Genomic DNA, 20,535 nt, shown 5'->3' with positions numbered 1-20,535 from the left:
TAGGATGGGGGAAAAGAGCGAAGGGGAGGAAAAAGTGGCAGCTTTAGAGAGCGTGTCCTCTCTCCCTCTCCCTCTCTCTCTTGCACACACACTCTCCCTCTCTCCTCTCTCTTATCTCTGCCTGCTCCTGCTGTTATTGCTGGCTGCAGTCAAGTGAAGAGCTATTACAGATTCGATGAGTTCTCCATTACTCCCCTCCCTATTAAAGCTCAACTAGCATGTGAGAGATTCAGGAAGCTTCGGAGGGAAAAGGAAGGGAAAGAAACTTCTTTGCAAGCAGGCTAACCAACACAGCTTTAATTGTAGGATGTGCTTTTGTAAGGATGTTTTTACATCTTGTTCTGTCTTTAATGAAGTAAGGGGGAAAGAAAGTGCTGGCGTACTCCAGCAACGCACCTCTTTAGAAGGGGCACCCTATGGAGGGAAAGGGACTATTTTAAGAAGCCTTCTCCCTGGGGGAGAAGCAATTAAACCCTATCCCAAGAGTAGAGAAAAGAGACAGGAAAAGAGAGCGCCTGCTACAAGCTTTCAGTGGACTAGGAGATATTTCTTATGTAAATTCTCTGAACACACTTAGAAGTTGGCTACAGGGGTCCCAGACTGGGGACAGAGGCTGACCTCAAATCAAATGCACATTCTAAAGCAAACAAAACACAACAGATATACGGAAATTGCTTTATATTTTTTAAGAAAGTGGGAAAATACTTACAAGCTGTGTTCAATAATTCAGTTACCTAGAGCATCATACACCCAGAGCATTAAAGAAAAAGGAGTCAAGAATCACCTCCAGGAAAAATAAAAGGAAAAACTTTTCTCCCCCAAAATTTAGCACGCCTTTATCTCCGGCTCGATTAGACGGGCATGTTAGAATGAGAAATAGTCCTCACATCTAGCCTTTAGTCCACTTGCAAACTAAGATTGCTTTGGCACTGATATCAGATGCAGAGGCAAAGCAAAGCAAAAACTGCCTTTTCCCTTCGTGTTCTGGGAGCTATTTATTGTCAAGTTTATGCCTAAATGGTTCCTGAGCAGGAAACAGGTGACGTGCAGGCGCAGGTGGAGCAGCACGCTCCCTGCCCATCATCACATGGGTCGTGCTATGCCCGTGCTTCTGCTTTTTTTCTTTTTAATGTATTCATGCCTGAAAAGTGAATTTGATATGACACATGATAATCTATGAAAATGTTAATCAATACAAATAGTTTAAGCTGTCATCAAATGCACTTCTTTAGTCAATACTCATACCTCTGAAAACAATGTCACTGTCACCAGGGCTTAATTTGCACAGCACTTAAATATTGGACTCTGTGCATCAATGCACTCTTCTTCAAATACTGTAGGTAAACACATTTTCTCCCTATTTAAGGCTGAAGCACTCAGCACGCATTTAGCTGAGCCGAATCCTCCCTTTTGAATACCTTGATAGGTCCACTGGAGGGCAAAATTAATACTTAATTGAATCTCACAGTCATCAAAATAATCAATACTTTTTTATTATTTATTCTTTACAGTCTGTTGACTGTTTCAAACCTCTGAGGGAATGGTGGAAAGGATTCATGGCTTTGAAACACTGTCATTTAACAAGGTAATTTTCAGTGGGGCATTAGGGGTTGTGAAACATATAATAAAACAAAAATGGTGGCTTATAATAGGAAGAAAGAGAAGAATTATATTTCTGCCATCTAACAAAACAGGATAAATAAAAAAAGCAAGTGCAGAGAGCAAGGCAGGAGGGGGATGAGGGAGAAGAGAAAGGCTGGCTTTTGAAGGGTTTTATCATATCAAGAGCAGAGCTGAGCTTTCATAATGCTGACATTTCTCATCCTGACAATCCTAAACAAGTGGAAAGGATGCGATCGCAGATATCATCTTTCATCACATTCCCCAGCCTAAGAACCAACATGACAGCTCCTCGGCCCTTTACACTGTTAATTACTAAATAAAATACTACTCTCTGTCAACATCAGATTATTGTAGATAGCAACCACAAACATTTCTCCATTGTTCCCCCCCTGAAGCTGGGATACCTACCTTGAACTCTTTAGAAAATAGATTAGGCTTGTCTCAGTGTATTGTAAATATTTGAAATAGAATCAATGTAATCAATGCGGTCGACCCATAGTATTGTCAATCTAAATTTACGGTGATAGATTAGTATCCCAGGCACTGGGTTTGTTGGCTGGATTTTGGAGCACTTGGCATTGGGAGGTGAAGAGAGAGACTGACAAAAGACAAAGGAGGTGGGCAATTCTCAAATTTCCCCAGAATTTCTCCCTGTGTGTTTGTTGTTTTTCGTTGCTGCTGTTGTTCTGATTTAGTAAGTAGTCTGGGAAAGGAACAGCACTGGTTATCTCATTGTATTTATATTGTGCATGTCACAGAACATCAGAACCCAGGTTTAAATTCTAGAATTTTTTTTTACTTCCCAAAACGCTGAATACCGGAGGGGGGTGTAGGACATCCCATCTCTCTGGCTACAATGCTTATTTGTATGGCTTCCAAGGGGTGTTGATGATGAACCTCTGTTAGGAATACAATCCTGTCAGCCACACAGGATTACTCATGTGTCAATGACTATCTGGGAGGACGTAAAGAGGAGTATCCTCCCACGTTGTGAAGGGTCAAAACTGAACCTGGAATTTCACAGAAGAGCTGAGGTAAAGCTGCTAAGTTGACTTGTACTGAAATATGGCAAAACTGTGCAAAGTATGTCCTGTCAGGTGGTGCATATTCACTGGACAACAGCTTTCTTTTCTTAAATCACCTTCATGTACTTCATACATGGTTAGATTGCCAACCAGTGCCTATCAGTGACGTAAGCTCTGGAAACAGCTTGTCATTAAAGTGCTCATTTGAGCTTTCATTTTACAGAACACTTTATAGTTCCTATGTCATAGCTGAATACACACACACACACACACACACACACACACACACACACACACACACAAACACAACATGGTTAAATAGCAAACCCCTAGCGAGTCAGAAAGCAGATAACTTTGAATCACAGCTGCAGTCACTGGGAAGTTCATTTGAAAATGTTCCACAAGCAATGACCACTGAGTTCAGACTCACCGGTGAACGGGGGAGTATCTCTTTCAGGTAAAACTGGGCTTAGAACTTAGTGTCTCTGCAAAATGCTATGGTGGTCTGTGAAAACTTTTCTGCAAAGGACAGAGTGTCCCAATATATACCCACATAGTATCTCGAAGAAATGTAAGAAAGCTATAACTTCAATATTTCTAAGGTATTCCACAGCAGCAAATAGGAAAAGAAATGGCTGAAATGAAAAATTAAATACCAAGTAATGAAACTTCCCTGCTTAAACACTTGAAGTTTTATTACTGCAGTAGAAGAAATGAAGGCCTCTTTTCCATTTGGCTATCAACATTGGTAGAAGAAATTGGTCCCATATTTAAGTGTTGATAGAATAGGGACAGTGCCTATTCCTCTGCTGTGCATATACAAGGATCATAAGAGACTGAAGAGGAAAAGAGTGAAAAGAGAAATAAGAAAGTAAGGAATAGGAAATAAGAAATAATAAAATAAAAAATGGGAATTATTCCATTGGCAAAATTTGAAGAAAATTTTTACCACATCCTAGAGTGAATAGCAGGACTGTGCCCTAACATCAAAACAGCACGATGCTACTTAGATCTCCTTCAGTTATGCTTAAATAAAATAGACCACGCATTTAGTGTCTTTGCCAGACAAGCTCTTCAGATGTATCAGCTCTTATACAAACTAAGCAAAGTATTAGCCATGTTTTATGAATGAGGAATTCAAGTTCAACAAAGCTGAATGACTTGAGCCTAAGACACATGACTGAGTTTTAAGGCTAGATTTCTGGCTTTAGTACATGTTCCTCTTCATATTGCCCAGGAACCATTGAGAGGAATTTGTGGTTATCCCAAGGCCTGAAATAGGAACCAAAAAGTCAGTATGGCCACAGCTGGCGCTAGGCAACCAATTTCAGAGTGGGCTGGTGTGTTATCTTCCTCCCTACAGAATGGAAGACAAAAATATGTCTGTGAATGGCTCTGCGTGGGCAGAATGCATGGAGCAATGCAGTACAGGAGTCAGGACTCTGATTCATGTAGTGTCCCATGTAGATAAGCACAGCAAACCATGCAAACACCACCAGCCTTAGTGATCTCATCTTAGAAATTAAAGGCTGGAATGAGACAGTGTTTCCCATGAATCATGCCATAAAACACTTGTCTCAAAGATATTCCCAATAAAGGTTCAGTTGTGTCCATGCAGCGTATATTCTTTTTAAGTTTACTGTATACTGATTGGGTGCAATCTCATCAGACTAAGTTCTGTTATCCTTTAATATAATTTTCACTAGAGAGTTCCCAATGCGATCCTACCCACATTTTGTTAAACAAGTAGCTTCAGGACTCTGTATTTCTTGTGGAGAATCCAACACGGGCTTTTGCCAGTTAGCTTAAAATAGTGTCAGATAAAGAAAGTAAGCTCAAGACTTCCAGTAAGTTGATAAAAAGTTTTTGGAAGCATAATCACTCATTTTCTAGTCAGAGAAAGTAGAGAGAGTGGGATTATGAATTCAGCAAAGCACCCGTGTCCAGTGGCAAGCACTCAATGGAAACAGCCACGCCCCTCTTAGCTGAACCTGAGCTAGGTCCAGCATATTTTTGTGAACAAACCAAGTATGAAACTGACAGTCGAAGGTGCTTTTGGAGACAATATAAATAACTCAGGCAGTCCTCAAAATATCCATGAAATTTTTCTTTGGTTGTATGATAAAATTACCCACACCAAAATTCAATAGAAATATTGCCTATTACATAAAGAAAGTGTATGTTATATTTTTCCACTCTAGAAATACATGTTCTCATCTAGGAAAAAATAAAGAAGCAAATTATCTATCTTCAGTTTGATATGTAAACACAAGATCATATTTACTGTTTAATTTTTCTCACAGAAAAGAGAAAATATCAAAATAGAAAATAATTAAGAGGAAGAACGAGCTTTATAGATTTATTAATTTATAGTGGATTTAGAGACTGATCTAGTCAATAGTGAAGTCTGTTATTTTAAACACCGAGAAACAAGTTTTCTCTTTTTTTCATCAGTAATCATGCTAAGTAATTCAGGTCTCAGCATATGTAACATATTGAAGAGTATTTCCTCCCCAAGTTTTCTTTTTTTCTCCCCACCTCAAGTTTTAACAATGATCAGAAATCTGTATCACAATGAACTTCACAAAGACTCAACGCTTGCCCTTGAAGATAGTCCCTCAGTAATTTACCTAGAAAATGTTGACCTGAATCTGGAATTCTTTTGTCAAATCAACAATCCTGACTCTCACCCTTTACCTTGTGCCACTATAGTCAGAATAGTGAGATTTACGTACTTCTATCCTCAAATGCATGAGTATTCTATGAAACAGAGCACAGTACTCAAAACTCAAAAAGAACGTTGGACTCATATAGTGGCTCTCTAAAAAGAGCCCTCTAAAACTCATGACTGTGTCTCACTTTAGTACAAACTACCCACAAGGCCATGAGTGAAACTCTGTCTCTTCAGTATTGATTTGTATATCAAAATGGCATTCTATATCTCCTAAAATATTGTGAGACTCAAATAGATAGTACCTATGAATACACTCAAAGGGTAGAGTATGTTGTAGAGGTAGACCTTTTTCTACAATGCCACTATGCCACATAAAGCCATGACTTCTCTTAATTATCTCTCTGTGCCTTCAATTTAGAGTAGGAGTCACTGTCACTGAAGGAGAAGATTCTACTGTTTACTGTAGTGGATCTGCTCCTTACTTCCAAGGCCCTCACTTCCTAAATACCAGCAATGTTTGCTGCTAGTTCTCTTAAGAAGAAAAAGGGGATAAATATGGTGCCTCTGTTAGGAAGATGCCCTGGGATAACACTTTGCCTCTTCTTCTATATTCTCCAGACTTTCTAGGCATTATTTACTTATGATCAATGCAGAATCATATGGAAGGGGCAGGGGAAAGACAGTAAAATATTTGATTGCAGGGATGAAGAGATTGCTCAATGGTTAAGAGCACTGTCTGCTCTGGTCCTCAGTTCAATTCCCAGCAACCACATAGTACTTCACCACCATCTATACTGTGATCTGGTGCCCTCTTCTGGCATCCAGATGTACATGCAGATAGAGCACTCATAAATTAAATAAGTAAATTTCTCTTTCTTTCTTTCATTCTTTCGTTCTTTCTCTTTCTTTTTTCCCATTGGTTGTTTTTGTGACTGGGAATGACATTTTTCTTACCAAGGGTAAGTTTAACATATGACCAGCTTAAGCATCGCTTTCCTCTAGTACCTCATCAGGTACATGAGTCATGGCCCTCTCTTCCTAGAGCTCTGTCCTTCTCCAGTTGCCACTGTGTCACTTACACCTAAGCAGTTCAAGAGGACAACACCTAACACGGCTATATCTGATCACGAGTCAGAAGCAAAACTGTATCAGCAGGAGTGTGCAGGCTGAGATAACAACACAATGATCAGACAAATAAGAGTCTTTCAGTTCTAGGCTTCTGCAACACACCTATACAAAACTGCTGTTGGATATGCCTCATCTAGAACATCACCTTCTACAGCATCTTGGCCTATCGGAAGTTAGTGTGACTGTAGAGACAATCTGTATGGACCATGCTTCATGTCTACTTATGTGGGAAGAGAGGGAGACACTGATATTGACAACCTAATAGCACCATCAATTCGATTTCTGCTGCCTCGTGTGAAAGCATCGATACAAGTTCAATCTGGCTTATCTGAACTGGGTCTTTTGGTAATGGGGTTATGCAGCAATATTGATGCTACACACAATTACTCTATATTCATATAATCTTCATAATCTCATGGCTTCAATTGCACATCTGGCCTTAATCAGAATACAGCTCTACGGGAAGTGAATTTGCATTTAGTAATTTGAGTGGACAGCTGCTAAGGAATTACAAAAAGAGATTAGTCAGTCTGTTTTAACTAAAATTTATTTTTAATGTCTGAAAATTTCTAGATGTATCTTATGTATGTTTGTGGTTGTTCATTCATGTTTGTTCAGCATCTGAAACTTTTGCAAAATGAATTACATAGTCATCTCTCAGAATGAGAAAATCTGATCTTGAATCCAGGATTTTCAAGTCAACAACTGAAATATCTTAAGATTTTTAGAGATTTGCTTTTAAGACCGCAAAGAGAGTCAGGACAACAGAAGTACCTACTTTATTTTAAAAACTACAAAGTCTTCAGGATACTCAAAGATAGTTTTTACTGGGCCTACCGCATTACATCTCTAAGATAGTTTATTTTTGAGTGTGTGTGTGTGTGTGTGTGTGTGTGTGTGTGTGTGTGTGAGAGAGAGAGAGAGAGAGAGAGAGAGAGAGAGACTCATAGAAGAAGGTTTTGGATCTCTAAATGCTGGAGTTAGAAGCAGTTGTGAGCTGCCTAACTAGAGGGCTAGGAACCCAATTCAGATCCAGAATTACTGAACCATCTCTCAGGCCTCCTGTGTTGTGTCTCAGATGTGACAAAGTCATAATATATTTTCTAATGGTTAATCTTTAGCAGGCAGAATCCTCAATACTGAGTAATCTGTCTGTTACAAGCTAGGCTCCCAGTCACAATGCATTTTGATTGATTCACTAATAGTGAAGGAAGCAAGGGGGAGGAAAAGAAGGAGGTGCATTAGAGAAGAGCTACCTTCAAACTGGGCAGCAGAGAAACTCAACAAAGGAAAGGCCCAGCATGGCCCCAATGAACAAAGGGCTCCTGCCTCTGGGTCAGGCTCTGGTCTCTGTCTCCCTGGGCTTTCTGGAAGAATCTACCCACAACTGGAAGTTCACCATACAATAAAATGTCCTCCCAGCCTCTTAGCCACTCAAGAGTTGTTTATAAAAACACACACTTTTATTTGAAGTTTGATTTTTATTATTAATTTTCCAGTTCTATCATTTAAATAAGTATCTTAAATATGAGTGCCTCAAATTCCATCCTTCCTTCAAAATAACGGAGTTAAAAACTTTTCTTTACAAAATATATGCTTTCCCGTATTTCTGATTTCCATAAATAAATAGAAAAAATCCATCCTGCCCCCTGCTGACCAATTAATAATTCTAAAATTCCAGTTCAAAATCTCCCTGTGTTCATAGTACCTTCTGAGTTGGTTCCAAATTTCCACGTAATATGCCAGGTCCTGATCTACCTCTCCTGTTGGATGCCCTGCTGTGCACTCTGTAAACCATAGACTGTGCTATCCACATTCTGCTGTTGTAAAATTGTGGAGGTGGTTTGTCTGGAAATGTCATAATAAAGTATCTAGGGCCATGTGGCCAAAGTTGAGCACAGACAAACCCCAGTCTACAGTGAGTTCTCTCTGTAGTCTGCTTCTCTTAGGGATCTCGTGATGCCCTACTTTCTGGTCCCATGATTCCAGGAGTGAATGTCTGGACACTGGTAACAGCAGCCTGTGTTCAGGCATGAAGTCACCTGCTCTCTGCAGGGCTTGGAGCAAGGACTTACTTCCTTGAGCCTCCAATTCCCTGGGAAGAAAATGGGGGTAATAATAGCATATGCCACATGGGATGCGTTTACAGATTAAATAAATAATTCAAATAGTGCTTGGACTAGGCTGACTGCCTGGTAATAAAAGAGATTTCTCTATCGCTTGCTCGCTCAGTGCTCTTTGTTTACTGCCCTCTGACAAGGTGTGAGTTCGGCTACCTTAGTAAAGGGAGCTCCTTAGCCTTCATTACATTTTCAGAGAGACTCTGATCCACTCCCTACACACACAAAAATAAATTGGTCAGTAAACACCACTAAGGAGCCAGCCTGCCTTTGGATCTTCTTCCTGCAAACATCAAGAGAGTGTGGGGCACACATCAAGCCCCCACTAAATAGGCATTGATTTTATTTGAAAAACAAAAACAGGAATCAATATCTATAAAAAAAAAGGAAAGAAAGGTCAAAAACCTGTTAGTTTTTTTTTTAACTAAATTACTCTTAAGTCCTTTGAGAAGGAATTTACTCCATAAATTCTAAAGGTTTATTATTTTAAGGAATAAGTAACTGTCAGAGGGCTGTAAATTCCATAGAGTTTTATCTTCAGATTAAGACAGGATCTGGCTTTTAATTTTATTTTATAAGTTTGATGTCTCCACGTTCTTTAAAGGAGCCATCCTACTTTGTTCAAAAGGCCGTTCATTGTCTAATTGATTTCACTAATGTTCTCCCAACCCCAGCCTGACACAGCCTGCTGGGACCATTCACTGGCTTCTCTTAGCTGCTTCCTTCCCTTCTCAGAGCCCAGTTAGCAGGCTTCCTCTCTTTTCCCTTCAGCCTGCACATGGCAGGGTCCAGCCCTAGCATTTCTTTGCCCTCCCCTCTCTGGGTAATCCACTCTCCTTTAATATTCCAAGGGTGACCCTTGACTGTTCTTTGAATGCTGCCCCAATTCAAAAGACTTCTGAGCTTTTAAGAGAAGCAGAGATAACATAATTCCAAGGAGGTGGGGGAGGGGAGGGAGGGAGAATGATTGGAAAGATTATCTAAATCTCTTCTCTGGGCTCTCCCGAGAACATGAGCTGGCTGGTTTGTGTTTCACAGGTTCTCCCGCCTTGCTGGCTATCTTTATTAACCACTGTTAAAATTACTTTTGCGGATCTTTTCCCAACTAAAACTACACATAGACTTGTCTGAGTGTTTCCTTTAACCTCTAACCTTTGAAATGGAGGGGCTGCTTAAAAAATAGGGCCTGCTTAACACAAAAACTGATGAAATTCAACAGATATCTACTGACAGTTCACTCTGTACAAGGTGTTCTGAAGACTGCTGGGAAAGGAACACTCAAGAAAGATCTGCTAAGACCACAAATTTTGCTGGCTGGCAAACACTGGGAAAGGAAAGAAGAGAGGTATCAGCACTTCTGATGAGCCTCAGCATACTTGCTGTCCCTGGTAACAGTTGCTGGCTGTTCTGTTATGTGCTAATGACACACACTAACCCAGTGACTGACCTGCAGTGCATGCACTGACACACCGCCTTTCTATGAGGAAACATTTAGGCATCATCAGGGTTGTTAATGAACGTTGCTCCACCTAGAGAACCTTAGGCTTCTCTAGACTTAAGTTTTGATTTTACCGGGATCATCAGCAACTGGTGATCCAGGAACTCCCACTTGGAGAGGCATACTGACGCCAGGTTCCCATCCAGCAGTCAAAAGCTGTCCTGATGATGTGGCAGATGGAGTAGCACAGTGACTATGTTGTGTCCAGAATTCAAGAGTGGTTGACTGAATGGCCTCAAGCACCGCTGTATCACGGACGAGCTAACGTACTGATGAATGGAAAACAGACACATTGTAGCACATTAGGAAATCGCCCTCATAGAAACATTAAAAATTAGGTGTTTTTACAAGGCCTTTCTAAACAATCAGTGTTTTAGTTGGGTTTAGAAGCCTCCATTTGTATGATTCCTGGCTCTTGATTCCCAATTTGCTTGGATGGCATTTCAGTGACTGAACAAAGACAAGGTTAATTCACAGAAGGCTGAATTTGTCCCAAATCTGTGCATGTAAGTGGGGTGTGTGACAATGACATACCTGTGCCCCAATTAGTCTCTGTGTATGCTGCTGTACCAGTGCCTCAAAGGCAAATCCACACTTGAAGTCTGGCCTAGTGCATAGCCCTGCTTCCTTCTGCTCTACCTAGCTTCCGCACGGGGCTCTGCCCCCCACCCCCAATACACACACATGCGCTGTGCCTAAAATGTTTTCTAATTGTTGTATGGGACAAATGTGAAGTGGGATATCATCTCTCCTACTTTCTCACACTTCAACTACAAGGGCCAGCACCCTCGCTTCCCCTGGGTCCACTAACACACTTCCTTCTGGGAGGCGCAAAACTGTCCAGAAGACTTGCTTTTGGTTTTTGTACCTGTGGCTACTGTTTCCTCATTATGTCAGGCAAAACTAATCACACCTGTGCAGTACCTTTCAACGAATCGGCAAGAAAAGCTTTGATTAAATATAAGCCATAAAATAAATTCAAATTATCTTCAGACAGACTAAGTTTTATTTTTCAATTTAAAAGCATCTAGCCAAATTACAATGGATTTTAAAACATTGAATATGTTTCTAAAAATCCAATGGAAGACAGTTTAATCTGTTGTTTTAAGGGGGTTATGCAATTTATTTTCCTTGTTTAACTTCAATTCTGGCAGTGTTTTGTTGCTAGATTTTAAAAATATGTATCTGTGAATGCTGCATACTACTCCCTTTTGCATATAACAGAAGTACATCACAAAGCAAAACAGAATTCAAAGCTCTTTGCTGCTAAAAGTATAGTGATGAGAACCAATAAGGCCAAGTAAATAATGAAATATTACAGTTATGGGAGGTAATGATAGTTATGAACAGAAGAAAAGCTGTGCTGGGCAAGGTTCAGGAACAAATCCTATGAAATTAAGTCTTTGTATAAAATGCCAGTCTTTGTATTTAACCCACATACATTCTGATGTGTTCTTAAATAAGCTCTTGGGCTTTTAGAATGTCTGGTACTCTGTAGACGCTATGCAAATAGTTATACTGTATTGTTTAATGAATGAAGGCAACTAAAAATGTACAGATTTGTTTCAAATACATCCAAGTTTTTTACAATTATTTACTAACTGTGGTGTGTGTGTGTGTGTGTGTGTGTGTGTGTGTGTGTAAGTATCCTCATATATAGATGACAAAGAACAATTTATGACTGTTGGTTCTTTCCTTCCACCATGTGGGAACCAGAGATTATGCGATTTGGGACTGACCTCCTCATCAGGTTCAGCAGCAAGCAGCTTTAAGCCCTGAACCACCCTGCTAGCACTTTAGACATATTCAAAAATTGGGTTTTCAACTACAAGCCATGGATATGGATGTCCAAATGTATCTAGTGACTAGAATTGTTTCACAGGAAGGAGCTCTTGGACATATATCACAAAGACTGGGAGAATGGTCATGTGAATATCATAGAGAGAAAATGTTGTGTCTCAGGAAAGTTTGGGTACTCTCTAGGGACCAAAAATTTGCAGTGGCCAATGGTAAGCTCATATGGGGGGCTCTGAGCCAAGGGGAGGACTTGAGATGTAATCAAACCTGACATGGAATCCCTGTCCTTCACAGTGACTGACATGTGAATCATGTCAAGATCAAACTCCCCTTTCCCAAGGCTGTCTTGGAGGAAGGTAAAAGGACAATGAAAATGCATGTTAATTAAGCACTAGATGGAATTGTAATTAAAACACCAAACTGCAAAGAGGACTACTGAACAGCACGACATTGTGTTCTTAGGGAGCCAGAAAAAAATTCTTGAAAACTCAAATTTAAGCCACATTTATAAATGTTTAAACCCTATATCCACCAAATTGATTTAATTTCTCTTACAAAAATCAATCAAATGAGTGATTTCTCCTTCAAAAGTCGAACTCATTCTACATAGACTTAGAAAGAGCAATTTGCAAATTCATTTGGAATAACAAAAAACCCAGGATATCGAAAACTATGCTCAACAATAAAAGAATTTCTGGGGGAATCACCATCCCTGACCTCAAGCTATATTACAGAGCAATAGTGATAAAATCTGTATGGTATTGGTACAGAGACTGGGCAGGAAGATCAACAGAAGAGAATTGAAGACCCAGAAATGAACCCACACATCTATGGTCACTTGACCTTTGACAAAGAAAATGACATCATGAAATCTGTGATCAAATAGATGGAACTAGAAAAGATGAATGAGCTATATGTTCACTTATAAGTGAACATTAGTTGTTAATTAAAGGATAATCCTGCTACAATCACAGACCCAGAGAGGTTAAGTAACCAAAACGATTCTGAGGGGGATGCATGGAACGCTGTGAGAAGTGGAAAGAGAATAGCTTTTTGGGAGGACTGGGGACAGGTAGGGATGGAAGCTGGAGGGGTGTGGAGGCTGGGAGTGTGAAGGGAGAGAGAATAACTGAGGGAGGCTGGGAGTGTGAGGAGAGAGAATACTGAGGGAGGCTGGGAGTGTGAGGAGAGAGAATACTGAGGGGAGGCTGGGAGTGTGAGGAGAGAGAATACTGAGGGAGGCTGGGAGTGTGAGGAGAGAGAATACTGAGGGAGGCTGGGAGTGTGAGGAGAGAGAATACTGAGGGGAGGCTGGGAGTGTGAGGAGAGAGAATACTGAGGGGAGGCTGGGAGTGTGAGGAGAGAATACTGAGGGAGGCTGGGAGTGTGAGGAGAGAGAATACTGAGGGGAGGCTGGGAGTGTGAGGAGAGAGAATACTGAGAGGAGGCTGGGAGTGTGAGGAGAGAATACTGAGGGGAGGCTGGGAGTGTGAAGGGAGAGAGAATAACTGAGGGGAGGCTGGGAGTGTGAGGAGAGAGAATACTGAGGGAGGCTGGGAGTGTGAGGAGAGAATACTGAGGGAGGCTGGGAGTGTGAGGAAAGAGAATACTGAGGGAGGCTGGGAGTGTGAGGAGAGAATACTGAGGGGAGGCTGGGAGTGTGAAAGGAGAGAGAATACTGAGGGAGGCTGGGAGTGTGAGGAGAGAATACTGAGGGAGGCTGGGAGTGTGAGGAGAGAGAATACTGAGGGGAGGCTGGGAGTGTGAGGAGAGAATACTGAGGGGAGGCTGGGAGTGTGAGGAGAGAATACTGAGGGAGACAAGAGATTTCAAGAGAAAATGGGGTATGGGTGATGTGGAAACCAAGTACAGTAGAATTCTCAGAAGATTCAGTAGAAATTCTACAAAAGTAACCTGGCAATAACTCCTAGTAATAGAGAATTCAGAGCTTGACCCAGCCATCGTCTGTAACCCAGCAAGGCTTTCAGAGCCCTCAACCTGTAATCAACCAGTCTGCCAGGTGTAATGGGGCAATGGAGGCCCAGAACTTGTGGCAGTGGCCAACCAATGACTGCTCTAACTTGAGGTTCATACCACAAGAGGGAGCCCATGTCCAGCAGTGCCCTGGTGACCAGGAAGAGCTGGATATCCCAGAGATCTATGGTGGAAAAGAAATCAATAAGATGATTTCTAACGATATTTTTATATACTCCTAGATCATCAAAGAAACTACAGCCAACAGCTGATGACTTATTGTGAGCTCCTTAGGTCTGCATCTGGCAATGTCCAGAAGTTTCTTTATGATTCTTCCATCTGTGCTCTTCTAATCCTGCAGACCTTAACCCTGTGTAGGGTGTAGGCTATAGATTCTCAGGTTCTCTCTGTAACTTGTCAGGTATCTTAGAGACAGAAGCTCAGAGATCTCTTCAGATAACAAGGCTGTTGGAAAATTTTTATGAATACCGAATGCTTACGTACAGAACAGAATAAGAAGGAGGGGCTGCCAAGCTTCCCAGCATCTAGAAGGATCCGTTGCATTACACAACTTTATAATTTTCTCTTTCTATGCCATCTTGAGTGACAAAATTTGGGTTCCTGAGCTATTAATTTCTTATAGTCTATATTTTACATTTTATTCTTTCAAAAGTGTCATATTTCTTCTTCAACTCTAGATATGTCAGCTTTAAATTTAAATTAAAGATTATAGAACTTGTAGAAATTTCTGAAAAGTATATACACAAATTATATGTATATTAATTATATATAAATTCACATATATTATGGATGCATTCATTTTTTAAAAAATATTTTTAGAATCAGATTGTATATTTCAGTCAGTATTCTGCTTTTAGTTTTTTAATGAATTAACTAATTACTGTATATAAATATATTTGTATCTGTGTCTGAGATAGGGTATCCTTTTGCCACCCAGACTGGCCAAACTCGGCAATATACCTTCGGTCTCTTTAGTTCTTGACGTAAAATCATGTACCTTCATGCATAACAGGTACCTGTTTTTAAAATTCAGTTTCTCACTTAGTGAGTGTTTATTAACCGTCTATTGTGGTCTTTGGGTGACAAAAGTGAGCCAGACAGGAGCGACTACATTTACCTTTATGTGCATCATCTATGCTATCAGAATTATAGTGTCTAAAACTGGGATTCCAAGCACTGGCAAAGCAATGTCATCATGTAACATGTAACATGTAACATGTAACATGGTTATCCCACTCTTTGTAAAGTACGGAGTTAGGACAAAGGTCGTAGAAACAAGATATTCATGCACTGTATGCTTCTTCTACTGAGGTGCAGGAATAAACTTTGGAGTTTGTATTCACTGTAGTGCTTCAATTTTGTTTTTATATTTCAGAGGCAAAATGCATAGCATAAAAACTATAAATGTATAAATGTATCCATATTAGGAATATAGGAATATATTGTAAAATGATTTTCATTGATAAAATTATGTTTTCAGAAACAGTGAAGTCTCTTGAGTTTTTATTTATTTATTAATTTATTTTATTGGATTTTTACATTTTATTTACATTTCAAATGTTACCCCTTTTCCAGGTTTCCCATCCATAAACCCTCTATCCCATCCCCCTTTCCTTCTTTTATGAGAGTGCTCCCCTTCCACCTACCCCTTCCTGCCTCCCTGCCCTGACATTCCCCTACACTGGGGTGGGGGGGTTGAGCCTTGGCAGGGCCAAGGGCTTCTCCTCCCATTGGTGCCCAACAAACCATCCTCTGCTACATACGCAGCTGGAGCCATGGGTCTGTCCATGAAGTCTCTTGATTTAAAATATCTAATTATTCATACAAAAATAAAATCTTGACAGCTTAAAATATATTCCTGGGAGTAACACTGCAGGTTGAAAGTGCGTGGACCATTGCCAAAACCTTCAAGATCAAGCTGTGGAAAATTTATGCTCCCAGTTCACGAGAAAGCTTCTCTTTTGTATTATATGTTTAATATTTTTCTAATTTATTAGTTGGAATGTGGCATTTTATTAATGTTTTAATTTGCATCTCATTAGGAAAGTTAAAATTTTCAAGTTTATTGGCTAGTTACTCACATCCTGTGTATCTGGCGGTTGGAGAATCTCCTGAGACACAGTACAGTGTATGGAAGCAGCAATTGTCTGGAGTTATAACTGACACAGTGTTTTCAGCAGCGATGTACGATATATCCATATATATATATGGATATACTTTATATAGAGAATAAATATATGTATATAATATATACATATTAAATATATGTACATTATTTATATATATTATATACAAAACTTAAATATGTTTTATATACCTGTATAAGTTTATTTCTAAACTTTTCATTGATCAAGAGCGCTATTTTCCTCATTTCATTGATGATGAAATTGAGAATATTAGAGAGAAATAGAACACAACTCTGCAGATTTTTTCACTTTAAGGTGGGTGCATCCCTAACTTTTCTTCTTACCATTTGACTTTTACTAACGCTGGTTCTTTAAACTATTAAAAACTTTTTATTCAGTCATATTTGTCTTTCATGTTTTATTCTACTGCTTTTATAATTAGAAACCACCATATCCACAGGAAAAAAATATGTACATTTTTTATTTTGTATGATTTTGTTAATATTTTATTTTTCTGGAATTTTCTAGGCATATGGCATTAATTAGAAATCTGTTTCCCAAAGAGTGGAATTTTAGAACACAATTAATGGGTTAATTTATTGGCATATGATTTCATTTGCCAAATCAGAAGCTAAGGACTCTCAAGTTCATATTAAAATAGTGTGTGTGTGTGTGTGTGTGTGTGTGTGTGTGTGTGTGTGTGTAGTTACGTATACTAAGAGTTTTTCCCCCTTTTGGGAGCTTTAAAAATAATTGCATAAATTTGTCCTGGAATTTAAGTCATTCATGTTTTATGTAAGTTCATTTTGTAAAGACTTTCAAGGATATTTGAATAATATTATTTGTAATATTACCTTTTCATTTTACTCTCCTTTAGAGATTCTATCAAACCTCTTGTCTTACAAATGCTCCATGGTTTTATGTTGTTCCGTTTAGATTTCTCCAATGTTTATTTTACTGTTTCCCTGACAGTGAACTAAAACTCTCATTTATCAATATTTGAAACAGATTAAACTATTGATATTTTTATTATATATTTATTTTCCCAAATCCTTAAACATCTTGATTTTCACACTTAGTGATTTAGATTTCATTTAAAGGAATAAAGAGAAGCTGGAAGGTTGTAAAATTGTTATACAAAAAGAATTCTCACAGTTGTCTCCGAAATCATTTTTAATTCATGGTATATTCTGTGATTATTTTTCTGTTATTTGACCCAACAATAAATTTAGACTTGTTTCAAATTTAGAGAAGTTTAAATATTTGCTTATCATTCAGAAAACACAACTGTTTTATTCATATTCGAGTTGTTTCTTTAGGTTTTTGGGATTATCATATGAAAACATAATATAGTAGCTCTAAATTTATACAATTAGAATTTACAATTATGACTTATGCTATTTAATGTCATTGTTTACTTTGAGTTTTCTTAGTGAAGCTACAGGTAACTAACGTATGCTAATTATTTTTCCAATGCTGATTTAAATTTATTTTACTGAGTTTCTCAGATTTTTTGCTTTATATAGTTTTAGTTTTTATTTGGTTTGTAGGGTTAAATAAATATAATGCACTTTGAACTTATTAGCTTGGCTTGAATTTTTATTTTAAATTCTACTTTACCTTGAGTTTCACTGACAATAATTTCCTAGATTTTGATTCTACTGTTTCATATTTTAAGTGTATCCTTTTCCTTTAAATTACCCAAATTTCTTTTAACTCAGTGCAAAATTGTAGGTAACATATTTCACAAAAGTTTAAAACATTTTTGTTTAGTGTCATGAGCAGTACTTTTATCTTATTTTGCTCGCTAGGGTTTATTTTGTTTCATATGTTTGTTTTTACTTTACTACTGTTTTTGAACTTATTTTAATTTTTAATTCCAATGTTGTGTCCTTTTCAATTGATCTCTGTCAGAAGTTGGACAGTTTTACATCTTTTTTAAGTTCTTTAATTTGTAAAAATTAAAATATGTATGTAATACATATGACTTTTAGCTTTTAACCATTGTAGTGAAGAATATAATGAAATCATTTAAATATTTCTCTTTACAATATTTGATGAATCCATGTCAGGGTGACACACACCCATAATGCCAGTGCTCAGGAGGCATGATGACCAAGAATTTGAGGCTAGCCTGGGCAAATACTGAAATTATGTCTCCCAAAACTGAAATTCATTTACAGAGCTTTTTATAACATTCACCTAAAAACACACGCTTCATTCCAAGCTTTGAATTTAGACCTGCATTCAAAATTTGCTGCTGTTGAAAATACTCTGAAGCTCTCTCTTTCAGTGTCATTTTATATCTGCATCCAACTCTTCATCTACATTTAGAATTGTCCTTCAGCCTCTCCGTTTAATTGGCTTCAAATTCAGCAATAGTGCACCAAGTCCATAGCACCTTGTATCTTAACCCATTTAATCTTCATTCATCTTATCTTTATAGTAATTTTTTTTTATTAACTTGAGTATTTCTTATATACATTTCGAGTGTTATTCCCTTTCCCGGTTTCCGGGCAAACATCCCCCTCCCCCCTCCCCTTCCTTATGGGTGTTCCCCTCCCAACCCTCCCCCCATTGCCGCCCTCCCCCCATAGACTAGTTCACTGGGGGCTCAGTCTTAGCAGGACCCAGGGCTTCCCCTTCCACTGGTGCTCTTACTAGGATATTCATTGCTACCTATAGTAATTTTTTAAAGATCATGTGATAACGGCATGCTGCCCAAGTTCTTGTTAATCTGATGATCTATTTCGGTCGCCTTCATGCGTTAAAGATGTCTTAGCTGACTAAATCTTCCTCTTGTGCAGCTTGTGGCCCAGAGTCATCAGAGGCCACTTAAATGTCTGACTAAATTTGTTTTTCAATGAAGATATTTGGAACCTAACCAGATTGTTGCTCCTTCCAGGTAATGCTTCTTTGTTTCCAGTAGTATGCTTATATAATTATTGTCTTTCTCTTTTTTATTAAAAAAGAAGTCCTAGGTATCTCGAGGGTAAGCCTCATCATTGATTTTCTTAGAATGGAGAACCTCTTCTGTCTTCACTTCTCGAGGATGCTCCCATACTTACTTAATCCTTACCTTACTTTAAATTCTTTTCATATCATCGTCAAAAGCCCAGATTGCTGACCAGTTTTTCATCATCGAATATATCTGTCTTCATTTAAGCTCCTCTGGCCTAGTCACTACCTTCTTAAACACTGATAACAGCTCATATTTTGATCCTCTGGAGTTAATTTTTCTCATTTTGACTTATTGCTAGAATGCTTTCTATTTCAGGGACCTCTGTTTCGCACACCACCCCGCCATCTCTCCCATTGACCTTCTGTTTATGATAGTCATTTCCGACCTTACGGTAGGAAGGTTACGCGTTAGCTCTGCCAATGAACTTTCTAACGCCTTCCTCTGTGTCTGAGCACACGCTTTATTTACAGGTTTTCTGTTTTGTCCAGTTTATAACTATGCTGATTTTCAGTTTCTGTGGCATCTTTATAAGGATCTAGATTTATGGATTTCTTTTAATTTTTATTTTTAATCTAATTTCCAGAAGAAAGTTATCCAGACTATGATTTCCTAAGCCCAGAGGAGTGCTGGCCTGTTTTTCAGAAGCTCATTTAAGTGTTTCTCAGATTTACTGTAAGGTCAGTGTGGTATATTCCTGGCCCCATTTGCAGAGTCTTTCCCCCTTTTGTATTTACTGTCATCGTTTGAAGGACCATGTCATACAAAAATTCTCCCTAACTTTTGTTTTATTTTGTTTTGTTTGTTCGTAGGACTGGGGATGCTGGACAAGATTTCACTGTTCATGGACTGTCCTGGACTCATTATGTATACAGATTGTCTTGGTCTCAATAAAATCCCTCTACCTCTGCCTCTCTTGCCTGAATTGCTAAAGGTGTGTTACAGCACCCTCAGTTGTGTTCTGTGATATAGCATTGATTCCTCTTTTCCTGATACAGCTATATTACTGACACTGAAACAGTACCTGACAAAGATTGCTAACCAATATATGGGATGCTAATGTAGTGGCCTGATTCATGGTAACATCCATGCGTCAGGATAGAGTGGGTAGCTATTACCTTCTACTTACGCTGTTACTGTCCATAACACCATAATAATGAGACAGCATATAAAAGTACTAGGTAGTAAACTTATGTTCATGACGACTCAAATGTGACTTCATGAAAAGCATATATGTAGCTTGTCTGTCAAGTTCACTCACTCAACAATTCTTTTCAAAGCATGGTTTTGTGAGTCACTAAGGTCCCCAAGATCCTTGAAGGAATTTGCAGGATCAAACATTTTTCAGCATTATTCTACCATGCTATCATCCTAAGTCTTTCATAATTACACTGTCTTGGTTGACATTTACACTCATGATCCAAATGCAACTGTGGATGAAATTGCTACTGTCTTGGTACAAATCATTACAATGACATCCAATGACAGTCATACATAGTAGCCTTGGAATCACGGTAAAATTTTACAAAACTAAGCAGTCACTGTTAGTTTAAAAGACCTTATTGAAGTGCTACAAATATTAATTGTACT

The 20,535-nt window shown here is 38.7% G+C and overlaps 1 protein-coding gene and 1 long non-coding RNA gene across 5 annotated transcripts in view; one reads left to right on the top strand and one right to left on the bottom strand.

Annotated features, from left to right (window-relative positions):
- The window catches only part of Pou6f2 (POU class 6 homeobox 2), a 576,195-nt gene that overhangs the window by 446,651 nt on the left and 109,009 nt on the right, over positions 1-20,535 (bottom strand). Inside the window, exon 1 of one of the 4 annotated variants that reach the window (XM_063276737.1) lies at positions 2,032-2,369. The exons of 1 other annotated variant lie outside the window; for it this stretch is intronic. The gene's annotated coding sequence lies outside the window, so the exon portion shown is untranslated. Of the gene's footprint in view, positions 1-2,031; positions 2,370-20,535 lie in introns of those variants that run through there. 2 more of the 4 variants (XM_063276738.1, NM_001101002.2) reach the window with 2 other exon arrangements.
- On the top strand, positions 2,423-19,857 carry LOC108348563 (uncharacterized). Its single transcript, XR_001841933.3, has 3 exons — positions 2,423-2,657; positions 19,532-19,625; positions 19,758-19,857. It is a non-coding gene; the product is annotated as an uncharacterized LOC108348563 (long non-coding RNA).

This window comes from Rattus norvegicus, chromosome 17 (genome assembly GCF_036323735.1).
Source record: "Rattus norvegicus strain BN/NHsdMcwi chromosome 17, GRCr8, whole genome shotgun sequence".
Classification (NCBI taxonomy): Eukaryota; Metazoa; Chordata; class Mammalia; order Rodentia; family Muridae; genus Rattus; species Rattus norvegicus.
This window is presented reverse-complemented; position numbering and strand designations above follow the sequence as displayed.